Source organism: Neoarius graeffei, chromosome 10, assembly GCF_027579695.1.
Source record: "Neoarius graeffei isolate fNeoGra1 chromosome 10, fNeoGra1.pri, whole genome shotgun sequence".
Classification (NCBI taxonomy): domain Eukaryota; kingdom Metazoa; phylum Chordata; class Actinopteri; order Siluriformes; family Ariidae; genus Neoarius; species Neoarius graeffei.
Window position 1 is genome coordinate 37,823,372 of NC_083578.1, and position 12,707 is coordinate 37,836,078.

Genomic DNA, 12,707 nt, shown 5'->3' on the forward strand with positions numbered 1-12,707 from the left:
GAAGGTGATGAATGGAAAACTGCATTTAGCACTGCCTCTGAGCACTTTGAATACTGTGTCATGCCATCTGGGCTCTTGTGTGCCCAGCATCAGAGGAGTAGATGAGAATGTTTTCGATGTATGCGATTATGTAACATCTAAGCATGTCTCGGAGTGTGTCATTTATTAGACATTGGAATCAATGTATAATAAACGACACACTCTGAGACATGCTTAGATGTTACATAATCGCATACATCGAAAACATTCTCATCTATTCCCCTGACGAAGTCAGTCATCAAGAGCATGTAAAATCAGTACTCACCCATCTCCCTGAAAACCAGTTATATGTCAAAGCAGAAAATGTAAGTTCCATGTTTCCCAAATCTCATTCCTGAGGTACATCATCAGTGCAGGAGGGGTTAACATGAACTCCAACAAAGTAGCCAGAGTAACCACCTGGCCAACACCCACTAGAGTCAAAGAGCTCCAACGTTTCCTGGGATTCACAAACTTTTACCGATGGTTCATCTGAGGGTTCAGTACCATTGCCGTTTCTCTCACTGCCTTGCTCAAGATAGGGCCCAAGTGTCTTCAGTGGAACCAGGGGGTAGAGGATGCTTTTACCCAGCTCAAGTTGGCCTTCACCCCAGTACCTATCCTCAAACACCGAGACCTTGTGAAGCCCTTTACCATTGAAGTAGACACATCTGAAACTGGAGTGGGAGGCATCTTGTTCCAACACTTCAGAGAGAAGCCTAAACCAGTGTTTCCCAACCACTGGGCCGCAACCCATTAGTGGGCTGCAAAGTACCATCTAGTGGGCCATGAATTTTTTTTTTCAAGTTGAAGCTAATTTTAACTCGTAGTACGGTACAATTGCTGGGTTGCATCCAATGTCGCATCTGCCTCATTAAGCCAAGGTCATACTACAGCTCTATAATGCTTTGCGATGGGTTATCGATGAAAATTAGGCATTTTGGTGGCGATGCATGGCAATATACACGTGAGCTAAAAGTTGTGGTCACACAGCAGGTGAACACTTAACTGTTACATCTTTGCACATTTGAGTCTGGTGCAGCTCAAGTGGCTGTGCTGGCTCACGGAGTGCATTGTGCGTGCTCTTGGGACCCAGTCGTTATGGGAAACACCTGATACTGATTTGAGCGCAATCACCATGCACAGATACGGATGCCATTTTCACGGAGGCTTTGCGAAGTATTATCATTATCACGGTCACGTTTGTTTCTAACCATGTTTATAACGTTGTTTAAATACTCTGCTTTATGATTCTGCTTTGCTTTCATTTTTGTAAATATGATGCCTGCTAATAAACACTCTTCCTGCACTTAGATCTGTCTACCACCATTTATCTTGTAGTGTCCTGATCCCCAGATCTTTAACCCAGCCTATAAAAAGTTGAATGCCTCCATGCTCTTCCAGGTTTTCATCGGTTTGTCTGTGGAGAGTGATGTCTGCAGCACCAGGTAGTTTGAGATGTTGGGGAACTCAACGGATGGATAATTTCCAATTTGTAGGAAAAATCCTTCCTTGTTAATGTGTAAGGATCCTTCCCATTGAGTAAATATGTACACTTCTTTTGAGTGTACTTCTTGGTTTTAATAATTTGCTTGTTTGCTGTACACAAACATGACAATAAGTTATTGTGCTAATCGACAAGACTCCACTTTTGAATGATTAATCCCTTTTGGCTGAGAATGTCCTGCATGCATGGTTTTATGTTGGCTTCTGGCACATCCATACAGTTTTAAATAAATACCTACAATTAAAAATTTTGTTTTTATTGCATTTATTTAATTCCTGGGCTCCCATCTGTAACAGGGAGTGATGTTGCATTCCATTACATATACTTTACAATAGATTATTAGACTCTAATAGAATAGATGAGCCAAAATAATTGATCTTTTTTTAATGGGCCCCAACTAGTTACAAATATGAATAGGTGGGCCTCAAAGCAGAAAAGGTTGAGAACCCCTGGCCTAAACTACACCCCGTGGCATTCTTCTCCAAGAAACTTACACCAGCCAAGCAGAATTATAATATAGGTAACAGGGAACTTCTATCTATTAAACTGGCCCAAGAGGAGTGGAGGCACTGGCACATCCATTCATCATCCTCACTGACCACAAGAATCTCAAATACCTCAAGTCAGTCAAACGGTTGAACCCACATCAGGAATGTTGGGCACTCTTCTTCACCCACTTTCAATTTACCATCTCATACCGTCCTGGCTCCAGAAACACTAAAGCTAATGCGCTATCCAGAATCCACATCCCCACGACCCTCAATCAAGAATCCACACCCATCCTGCCACCCAAGTGTTTTGTTAACACTCTCTCATGAGAAATTGACAAAGAACTGACACAAGCCCAACCTCAAAACCCTCCAGAAGCATGTCCCCCCAATTTGTCCCACCATAATTTTGGGGTCGCCTCATCACTTGGGTGCACTCATCTCCTACCATGGGGCACCTCTATAGCCAACACACCTACAAGCTCAAGTACTGGTGGGAGAACATGATACCTGACAATCAGTTCATCTCTTCCTGCTCTGCCTGTGCTCATGCCAAGGTGCCCCGGGCTCTGCCCACAGGTAAGCTCATGCCACTGCCCACACCCCAGAGACCCTGGTACCATCTGGCTATAGACTTCATCACCCATCTACCCAAATCACAAGACCACACTATAATTATGGTAGTCATCCATCGATTCTCCAAAGTTCTGAAACTCATTCCCTTGCCTGGCCTACTCACAGCATTCAAAACAACAGAGCTCATTTTCTCCCATGTCTTCAGGTACTACAGGATCCCCGAAGATATAGTGAGTGATCAGGGACCCCAATTCTCATCTAGATTATGGGCAAAATTCATGGACAAACTAGGGATATCAGTGAGTCTAACTTCGGGGCATCAACTGCAGTCCAATGACCAAGTGAAATGCACAAATCAGGAAACTGGTTGCTTCCTGAGGGTATTCTGTCTTGAAAACCCCAAAGACTGGTCTCAGTTTCTCCCCTGGGCCGAATACGCCCAAAACTCTCAAACACTCAGCCACACAAATTACCCATTCCAGTGCATCCTTGGGTACCAGCCACCATTATTCCCTTGGGATGACTCACCCATACACATTCTGGTAATAGACTCATGGTTTCAAAGAAGTGAACAGGTGTGGGAGAGTGTCCATCAATGACTATAGCAAGTATCCAGGAGATATAATGTAAGCGACCCTACGTGTGGGTGGAGCACAGAGGACGGCAGGACAGAGATCAGGTTTTATAAACTGGCTTTATTGCCACACTTTTCAGTCTAACAATACTTTTCACAGAGACACACACACAACTGGCGTCTGGTTCAGGGTTGAGCTTCCTCTGCTCTCGCTCTCCCTCCTGATATAGGGCGCAGTCACTGGGAAGACACACAAACAGGTTAATTGCTCTCAGGTGACGTGATTCTGCCACTTACCTTCCCTGACTCCGCCCTCCTGTCACAGACCGGCGCTTGACCACGCCCCCGCTGCCACATATAAGTTCTATGCCAAGAAGCACAGAGGGGAGACACCTGTGTATGCACCAGAAGACAGAGTCTGGGTGTCCACCAAGGACCTACAGAATCCCAATGCATGTCAGAAACTCAGTGCCAGGTACATTGGCCCCTTCAGGGTCCTCTGTCGAATCAACGAGGTCTCTTACAGACTGGAACTCCCACAACACTGCTACCTGTCACCCACATATCATGTCTTAAGCCTGCCATTCCTGGACCTCTGGCCACAAATTCACCCTCCACAGAATGCCCTTTGCCTCTACAACTGGAAGGACAACCGATGTACCAGATATATAGGATTCTCAATTCCCATCGCAGGCAGGGCAACTTGGAATATCTGGTGGACTGGGAGCAGGATGGTCTGGAGGAGCGCAGCAGGGTACCTGCCAAGGACATCTTAGACCCACTATTAACCCAATTCCATGCCATGCATCCTGGGAAACCAGCGCCAAGAAAACGTGGATGTCCTAGAAAAGAAAGCACTCCCAGAGTGATAGTACCAGCAATCAGAGTCTGTAGCAGCCTCCAAACATGGTCACCACGGACTACAACTCCCAAACACCACAGCACCCTCCCTCTCCCTAATTCTAATCGCCACCGCACCTGTTCCTCATGATACTTCATCAGCCACCAGTATTTAAGAACCTCAGTTTCAAGCCACAGAAGTATTGTTCTGTATACGTTTACCTGATCATACCAAGCTGTTTGTTCCTCATGTTTGACTCTAGTGACTTTGACCCTGCTTTCTGTTTGGTTTGGACTCTGAACTTTTGCTGTTCCTTTCACAAGCTGTTAGTACATCAACCGACCCCTTGCTCAACCCTTACATTGTCTTTAGTCTCATGATTTGGATTTGCCTCCCCTACAACTGCATGCCTGACAGTTGTTGAAACAGGATTATTTTCTCATGTTCACTTCATTCTCACAGTCATGTCTTAACAGTATTTCTGTCAGGACCACTTCATCAAGGAACTCTGTTTACATTACAATATTTGCAATGAGTTTTATTTGGCAGGTAGCTCTGCTCTGGCATCTCCCTCTACTTCCACATTAATACATGGAAAGCCTTGGGGCAAGGAGAGCATGCCTTCCTGCCCTACCATGTACCTACATGGAAAGGCTAAAGCAGGGAGAGCTGCAGCAACAACAACAACAACAAAAAAAAAAACATAGGGTACAGAACAGAGCAGGTATCAATGACAACAGACATGATGTTGATTAAGGTCGGAATATGGAACCTCCCTGCCCTTCCATGTGCTTACATGGAAAGCCTTGAAGCTGGAAAAGCACACCTTCCTGCCCTTCCATGTACCTGCATGGAATGGCTAAAGCAGGAAAGGCGGCAGCAACAGAAATGGCATGGATTAAGGGACCTCCCTGGCCTTCCACATACCTATGTGGAAAGCCTTGAGGCAGGGAGAGCCTCTTTTTGATGTCTAGTTTTGTGTAGCTTCCTAGGTAGAGATATGATTGTACCAATCCAATGTGCGTGGTAATATGGCAGCCAGATTGCTTCACCCTGACTGGCCAATGAGCTATCCAGATATTTTACGTAGAAATCAATGGTTCCAACACAGCTCCAGTTGGGCAAATTTCGCACTGGGGGTAAACTGCTGGTAGACAGAACGTTATGTGCTACTTCAATTCTTAAGTCTACTTTAACTCTTCAGGGGTTGGCACGGTGGTGTAATGGTTAGCACTGTCACCTCACAGCAAGCAGGTTCTGGGTTCAACCCCAGTGGCTGATAGGGGGCCTTTCTTTGTGAAGTTTGCATGTTCTCCCTGTGTCTGCATGGGTTTCCTCTGGGTGCTCCAGTTTACCCCAAAGACATGCGGTTAGGTTAACTGGCTACACTAAGTTGTCCATAGGTGTGAATGATTGAGAGGAGAAAAACTTCTATAATAATGCAGTAGAAGGCACTACTGTAATGTTCCCTAGTCACTGTGATGGACGTCAGAGCCAGACCTGCCATCAGGTAGAACACTAAAGAAGAACTCTTAAAGGAGATACGCAGAGCCATGGCCTCACTTTCATTTATAAATGCCTTGAGACCTCAAGAATGGCACAGGAATAGTTTTAAGCGTTAACAATAAATCTAATATAGTAATTTTTACAATTAAAGTGATTCATATAGGTAGCGGTCTGAGTGAATGACCTTGGCATCTGTAACATCACAGCAGGAAGTCTATCGGTCTCATTGCCATTTCCACTATACTATAACAAAGCTGACTACAATTCCGATCCTCCATTTTGAGCTCATTTATCTCCATGCCACGTACACTACCGTTCAAAAGTTTGGGGTCACCCAGACAATTTTGTGTTTTCCATGAAAAGTCACACTTTTATTTACCACCATAAGTTGTAAAATGAATAGAAAATATAGTCAAGACATTTTTCTGGCCATTTTGAGCATTTAATCGACCCCACAAATGTGATGCTCCAGAAACTCAATCTGCTCAAAGGAAGGTCAGTTTTATAGCTTCTCTAAAGCGCTAAACTGTTTTCAGCTGTGCTAACATGATTGTACAAGGGTTCTCTAATCATCCATTAGCCTTCTGAGGCAATGAGCAAACACATTGTACCATTAGAACACTGGAGTGATAGTTGCTGGAAATGGGCCTCTATACACCTATGGAGATATTGCACCAAAAACCAGATATTTGCAGCTAGAATAGTCATTTACTACATTAGCAATGTATAGAGTGTATTTCTTATTAGTTTAAAGTGATCTTCATTGAAAAGAACAGTGCATTTCTTTCAAAAATAAGGAAATTTCAAAGTGACCCCAAACTTTTGAACGGTAGTGTAGATGTGTTGCTGCCCGGTACAGCAACATGACAGAAGGTGGATTTACGTTGCATTCATGGCCCAAGAATGTTCAAACTACAAAGATTTAGAAGTGTTTTGTGAGAAGTTCACGGGCATATTGGGTGCCTACGAAGTGGTCTCTCCTCTGCTCTGCACATTTTACTGAAGACTTGTACAAGACCTCCGATCTGTTGAGAAGCACTGGCTATAAGCCCGTATTGAAAGAGGGTGCAGTACCAACAATTAAATATAACTACAAGAAAAGGAAGGTATTTGTTTTATTTATTTATTTATTTATTTAAAAGGAAAGCAAGTGCAGTTGCGCCAGTTCTCCCGGAGTGTGAGCCGAGGGTTGTTGCTAAAACCCAGGACGGAACGGAATGGGACATGACATATTATCGCTCGGGCAGTGACCTCCCCACGGTTGTTGCTAAAACCGGTAATGTCCCGTCCTGTCCCGGGTTTTGGTAATTGCCTGAGCCGAGCAGTAATGGCGGAGGACTCCGTATGGAGAAAATGGAGAATGAGTGAACCAGCCATCTGATTTCTCCACTGGATATGCTTGCCTCAGCAGCAATATCTCACCCTTCGTGGAAGAAGTGAATGAACAGAGAACTGTATGAACAACTGAAAGTCAGATTGTTTCAAAAACAATCAGCCACAAGAAGCGAGAACATAGATAGGTAAGATGCGAAGATCATCATCTGGATCCAAAACAACACTCATTGTTTACCTGCATTTCAATTAATACATGTAACTTGGATTGTGTATGCAAGTTACCAGTACAAGATTATTTAATTTGCTTCAGAATGTGATTGTCTCAGTTCATCTGATTATTTAATTAGCCTTTTACATTTTATCAGTGAAAATGCATGCATGTACATATGTTGCATAAGTTATAACACCTATCCTGTTTTAATGAGAGTCAACCTACAATCAATGAAGTCAAATCAGTCTTAGTTGAGCAAGTCGGTAACGGTATTTCTTACTTTCACCGTAAATATTTTTTTATTTATATGACTTTGGTGGGCAGGTGTAGTGGTTAGTGCTGCTGTCGAGTCACAGCAAGAAGGTCCGGGTTCGAGCCCCGTGGCCAGCGAGGGCCTTTCTGTGAGGAGTTTGCATGTTCTCCCGATGTCCGCGTGGGTTTCCTCCGGGTGCTCCGGTTTCCCCCACAGTCCAAAGACATGCAGGTTAGGTTAACTGGTGACTCTAAACTGACCGTAGGTGTGAATGGTTATCTGTGTCTATGTGTCAGCCCTGTGATGACCTGGCGACTTGTCCAGGGTGTACCCCGCCTTTCGTCCGTAGTCAGCTGGGATAGGCTCCAGCTTGCCTGCGACCCTGTAGGACAGGATAAAGCGGCTAGAGATAATGAGATGAGATGAGATGACTTTGGTCTGTAGCTGTCAAAGGCCTCAACCTTAAAACCGGTTCCCGCTGTGACGTCACGCACTCAGGGCTGGCTGGCTCAGCTTGAATGCCAACTTTGCGGTCGATTTTAACTCTCTAAATAAATAAATAAATAAATAAATAAATATCGTGAAATACCGTGACCGAGGTCTTGAAAGTACTGAGCGAGGCCCTCTGTGCCGAGGTCACGGTATTTCACCATACGAACCGACCTTAAGCTGGTAAATAATATAATTATTTTTTTCTTTACCAAATTCTAACAGAAAACGAGAGCGCCCGAAAGGGAATATCGAGCCGAGCCGCCATTTTGAATCCTCATTCACGGCTGTAATGCAAATTGCTTTCTCCTCAATATACAAGTGCACTTCCATGGCAGGAAAAAAAAACCCTACATTTTGCCGCCTATGTAGTCCCCTATTTATGCAAATAGGAGTCATTCGGGATTCAGCCATGTTTTTGCTCGGCGTTAGCAAATTACAGGTTTTAGCTTTCTCCTGAAATGTTTTATTTCTTCTTCCTCAGGGTAGTAAAACTCGCTTTCGCTGTGAACACTGTCGTTATCGCCATCCATGCTGTAAAATTAATGCTATTCTCCTGAGAAATGCTGACAAAAATGTACAAGATTTTTGATAATCTTATAAATAAATCTTATTTAAAAAACGTTCACAACAACAAACATAGTACCATTTTTTGTCAACATTTATCTTTTTTATAAGATTTATTTACAAGATTATCAAAAGTGTTGACAAAAAAAATACTATATGTTTGTTGTGAACGAGCAAGTCGCCAGAGGTCTGTAACTGGGGACCGTATCATAGGATACGGACCCGCTCGCCAGCCAATCAGAGCGCAGGATTTGGACCGCGAAAAAAAAATATTTTTTTATTCCCATTTATGCAGCATACAAGGATGGAGATACTAGCCACTCAGAAATTTATTTAAAAAATAAAGGTTCTGCGTATCTCCTTTAAGGCCTGTACACACCGGGGGTGCTTTTTTCGTGCGATTAATTTGCACGTCGAGATATATCTCATCTCATTATCTCTAGCCGCTTTATCCTTCTACAGGGTCGCAGGCAAGCTGGAGCCTATCCCAGCTGACTACAGGCGAAAGGCGGGGTACACCCTGGACAAGTCGCCAGGTCATCACAGGGCTGACACATAGACACAGACAACCATTCACACTCACATTCACACCTACGGTCAATTTAGAGTCACCAGTTAACCTAACCTGCATGTCTTTGGACTGTGGGGAAACCGGAGCACCCGGAGGAAACCCACGCGGACACGGGGAGAGCATGCAAACTCCACACAGAAAGGCCCTCGCCGGCCACGGGGCTCGAACCCAGGACCTTCTTGCTGTGAGGCGACAGCGCTAACCACTACACCACCGTGCCGCCCCGTCGAGATATATATAAATATATAAAACTGTTTTGTCATGAGTGCTTTTCACAAAAAATGCGAATATTACGCAGCGAAAAAGAGACATTTTTCTGCATTGAGGTGGATTTTCCTGAGCTTTCGCACTACGAATAAAGGCATCAACCAATCACGTTGTGTGGATCAGACGTCACGTGGTGACACCGGGAAACGGACGGCAAAACAGCCTCGGATGTAGCAGCGAGTCTCTGCTATGCGCCGGTATTACTCATGTCTGGGAGCTAATGGGTTATATTTCTATTTAGTTTTGTTCCTGTCTTTAATCAAGATTGTGGTCTTTCAGTTTGAGAGCAGTATTTATTCATTTCGCGTTCAGGAACCTTCTGCTGATGAGTTCCTGCGTTTGCTCTCATTTACTGGACTTAAAAGATAGGAATAAAACTCCATGTTGTTTCACCCGTGAACATTTCTTCCTTTCTTGTCTCAGCTTCAGCTCTTTAACAGGATTATGAAACTCTCCGTTGTCGTTTGTATCCAGGACTTTCTCTTTCTTGAGAACATGTCTATAATTATTGTCTTCATCACTGCTAGACGACTCCCTCATTCACTCAGGACACTACTGACAGTCACGGCACGAAATAGAACACGTTAGTATAGGTAATCGTATGGGGCCGAGTAAAATTAAGGATTAATTTCATGAGTGATTTCGAAGTTGCAACTCGGGCAATTTCAAAACTTTGAAATCACGAGTGAAATTGATCCTTAACTTTACGAGGAACCATACGATTACTTGTTTATAATATATAGGGCCAAATTCATACTTTGGAACCCATTCAAGTTCACAACATTTGTCATTCATGTTTTCTGTACCAATCAGGGCGCGAGACTGTCTTGCACGTTTGAATCAGTTTCAAAAGCGTCTTTCATCATCATACAGCGACACGACACGAGGATTTTGGACAGGATTTTAACATCTTTCAGGATTGATCCCGGATATTTCTCTTGTTTCAGATGCCAATCCAATGCTGCCTGCATTACTTTAAGAGAGTCTGGTCCGTAGTTTTCCCCATTTTCTTTCCTCACTTATGCATAAAACTGTTATAGCACCTTGTCTAACTCACAGCATTCATATGCCACTAGAGAGTCGTTTATTTGTCTTTCTGCGGCCCATTTCTTAAACACGGAAAGCCAAAAATTCGTACTTTTTTTGGGGGGGGGGGGGGGGGGGGGTATTTTCATTTTCGCTTGCAGAGTCAGCCATTTTGTTGACAAAACTTGCTAATTTTTGTAGCTGTAACCAAGCAACGAACTAGCCAATAGCATTTCAGAAATATGGCCCCGTGTTAAGGAAAAAAAGCCCTCCTTGATTGACCAATCAGAATTGAGTAATTTGGCCTTATGTATTTTTTTTTAATCGCATTGGGCTCGGTGTGTACATACTTTGTGTGAAAATTTCATGTCGTATCCGGTGTGTAACGGCCCTAAAGGCCTTTATTCATAATTCTAGCTCGACTGTCGGCTCTTCCCGTTATCTGCTTCTGATACACAAACAATACTGAACCCCGACCTATGGTGTAATGTAATTAGTTTGACATTTAACCTGTTGATTTATGTATGTACATAGGATGGGCTTTTATACGGTTCCGAGTCGTAGGTCATTCATGGAAAAACACCTGCTGATGTTAAGTAAAGGGACTGAACCCTAAACTCAAGGTAGTCTTTATTCCCTGTGAAAGAACCCAACATCATCATCTACTACTACTTCGCTGGAATGCACTGTATACAAAGAGCGAACAAAACCGTTAATCTAAGCCCTGTCTGAGCACAGAGAGAGAGAGAGAGAGAGAGAGAGCGCTACTCTAACACTACCTGGAGCAGCTCATCCCTGAAGTCTTGTGGAACACATCTCCACGGTCGAAAAACCTGAAAACTTTAATCAGATGTACTTTTCAAAAGCATCATGAAAATTCAGCCAAAAAGGTTGTAACGATAAAGAAGTCACTTCCCTTGGGTCCTCAGCAGGAATCAAATGTTGTCATGACAACAGCAAACTCGACAGGAACACCGGAAGTGATATGTAAATGACCTTTTAAAAAAGTGCTTATTACTTACTAGTAGAGCGGCGGCTACAATTATCAACACCTTAACGATCTTTTGGCCGTTGCAAAAGTAGAAAAGACTTTCAATACGTAAATCGTGCATGAATAATTACTCAAACTTCCACTGGGCAAAAAGGAGTGGATTCCTGATTACTGAGCGTATCAGATCACGTGACACCGTTCCACAATTAGACACCCAGATTATTTAAAAAAAAAAATTTGGTATGTGGTATTAAAGTGAAAATTTTTTATTTAAAATGTGTTTTACATAGACTTGTATTTAGTACAAAATATCTTTTATATAAATATATCGATGTCGGTGCTTATGTAAACGAGGAAGTAATTCTAATGCTTGTAAACAAACTGATGTTTAACCCGTCAGAAAATCTTTTTGTTCCACTTTAAATATTTTCGTAGATCACATTTTGTTAATCAGTCGTTGTTTGTATTAATTTGTAGTTTAGCAATAAATGTCAAGAACAGGCAGTTGACATTGTAGCCACGTGAAAATCCAGGTCAAAGGTCGCATGTCATTCCTCGAACCAAAATATAAAATGTCTACTGCTATTGTTATATGTGGTAGATATTTACAACAAACTGCAAAAAAAAAAACTGAATATTTCAAGCATGTAATTTTTTTATATGCTAGGAATTTAATTCTGGTCTAATTCTATTTATTTCAAGAGGATTCCAAATACTCTATAAACATTCCATTCTGTTATGAATCAGAAAAAAATATATAAATCACAGCACTTTTAATTTTTTTAAAGTACTTTCATCTACTTCAGCAACGTTACACAAAGACCGGTCCGTAACCGCTGTAAATGTCACTTAATTCCACAGGGTGTCGATAACGGTGGACACTGGTGAAAGTGATCGCTATTATCAACACCTCATGTGACTTCTCAAACACGCGTTTCGATACAAAATGGTGACTGTCAAATGAAAGCGTAAGAAACAATAAAAGTAGGTTTCGACAAGGAGATCATGAAATATCAGTGAATTTAATAAGTAAAAACGTCCATGATCTTTCCACCATACTTACCAGCGATGATAACGTCCGGGTTTTCCTCAAATTGTTATTAATGCTAAAAAAAAAAAAAAATCTAAGGTAACAAGCTGTGTCATCAGACGACAAGATCAAAGGGCGAAGGGAGTCTTCCGGTTGATTAATTAACCAATAAAAACAGTTGTAACTGAAACTCACATTTGTAAAATTGTTTTTATTGGTAAAACTGAAAAGGTGTCAATAATTATGGACTGTTGAGAATTGTAGCTGCTGCTCTAGGAACCATTATTGTTGTGTCAAACAGGCACATAAAAATTCATAATAAACCATTTTAACAAAGGTTAAAATGACATTCCCTTGAACCCACTCTGAGAACCATTACTTTAAAGCACAAGTCGTCAGAGTTAACATAGAAAGTTCTGGACAAAGCTGCCTAGACAAGCCACGAGAACACAAAAAC

The 12,707-nt window shown here is 42.5% G+C and overlaps 1 protein-coding gene across 1 annotated transcript in view; it reads right to left on the reverse strand.

Annotated features, from left to right (window-relative positions):
• Nucleotides 1-11,118, reverse strand: part of LOC132892495 (coiled-coil domain-containing protein 74A) — a 35,539-nt gene extending 24,421 nt beyond the window's left edge. Inside the window, exon 1 of the mRNA XM_060930785.1 lies at nucleotides 11,009-11,118. The gene's annotated coding sequence lies outside the window, so the exon portion shown is untranslated. The remainder of the gene's footprint in view (nucleotides 1-11,008) is intronic.
• Nucleotides 11,119-12,707: the final 1,589 nt, after the last annotated feature.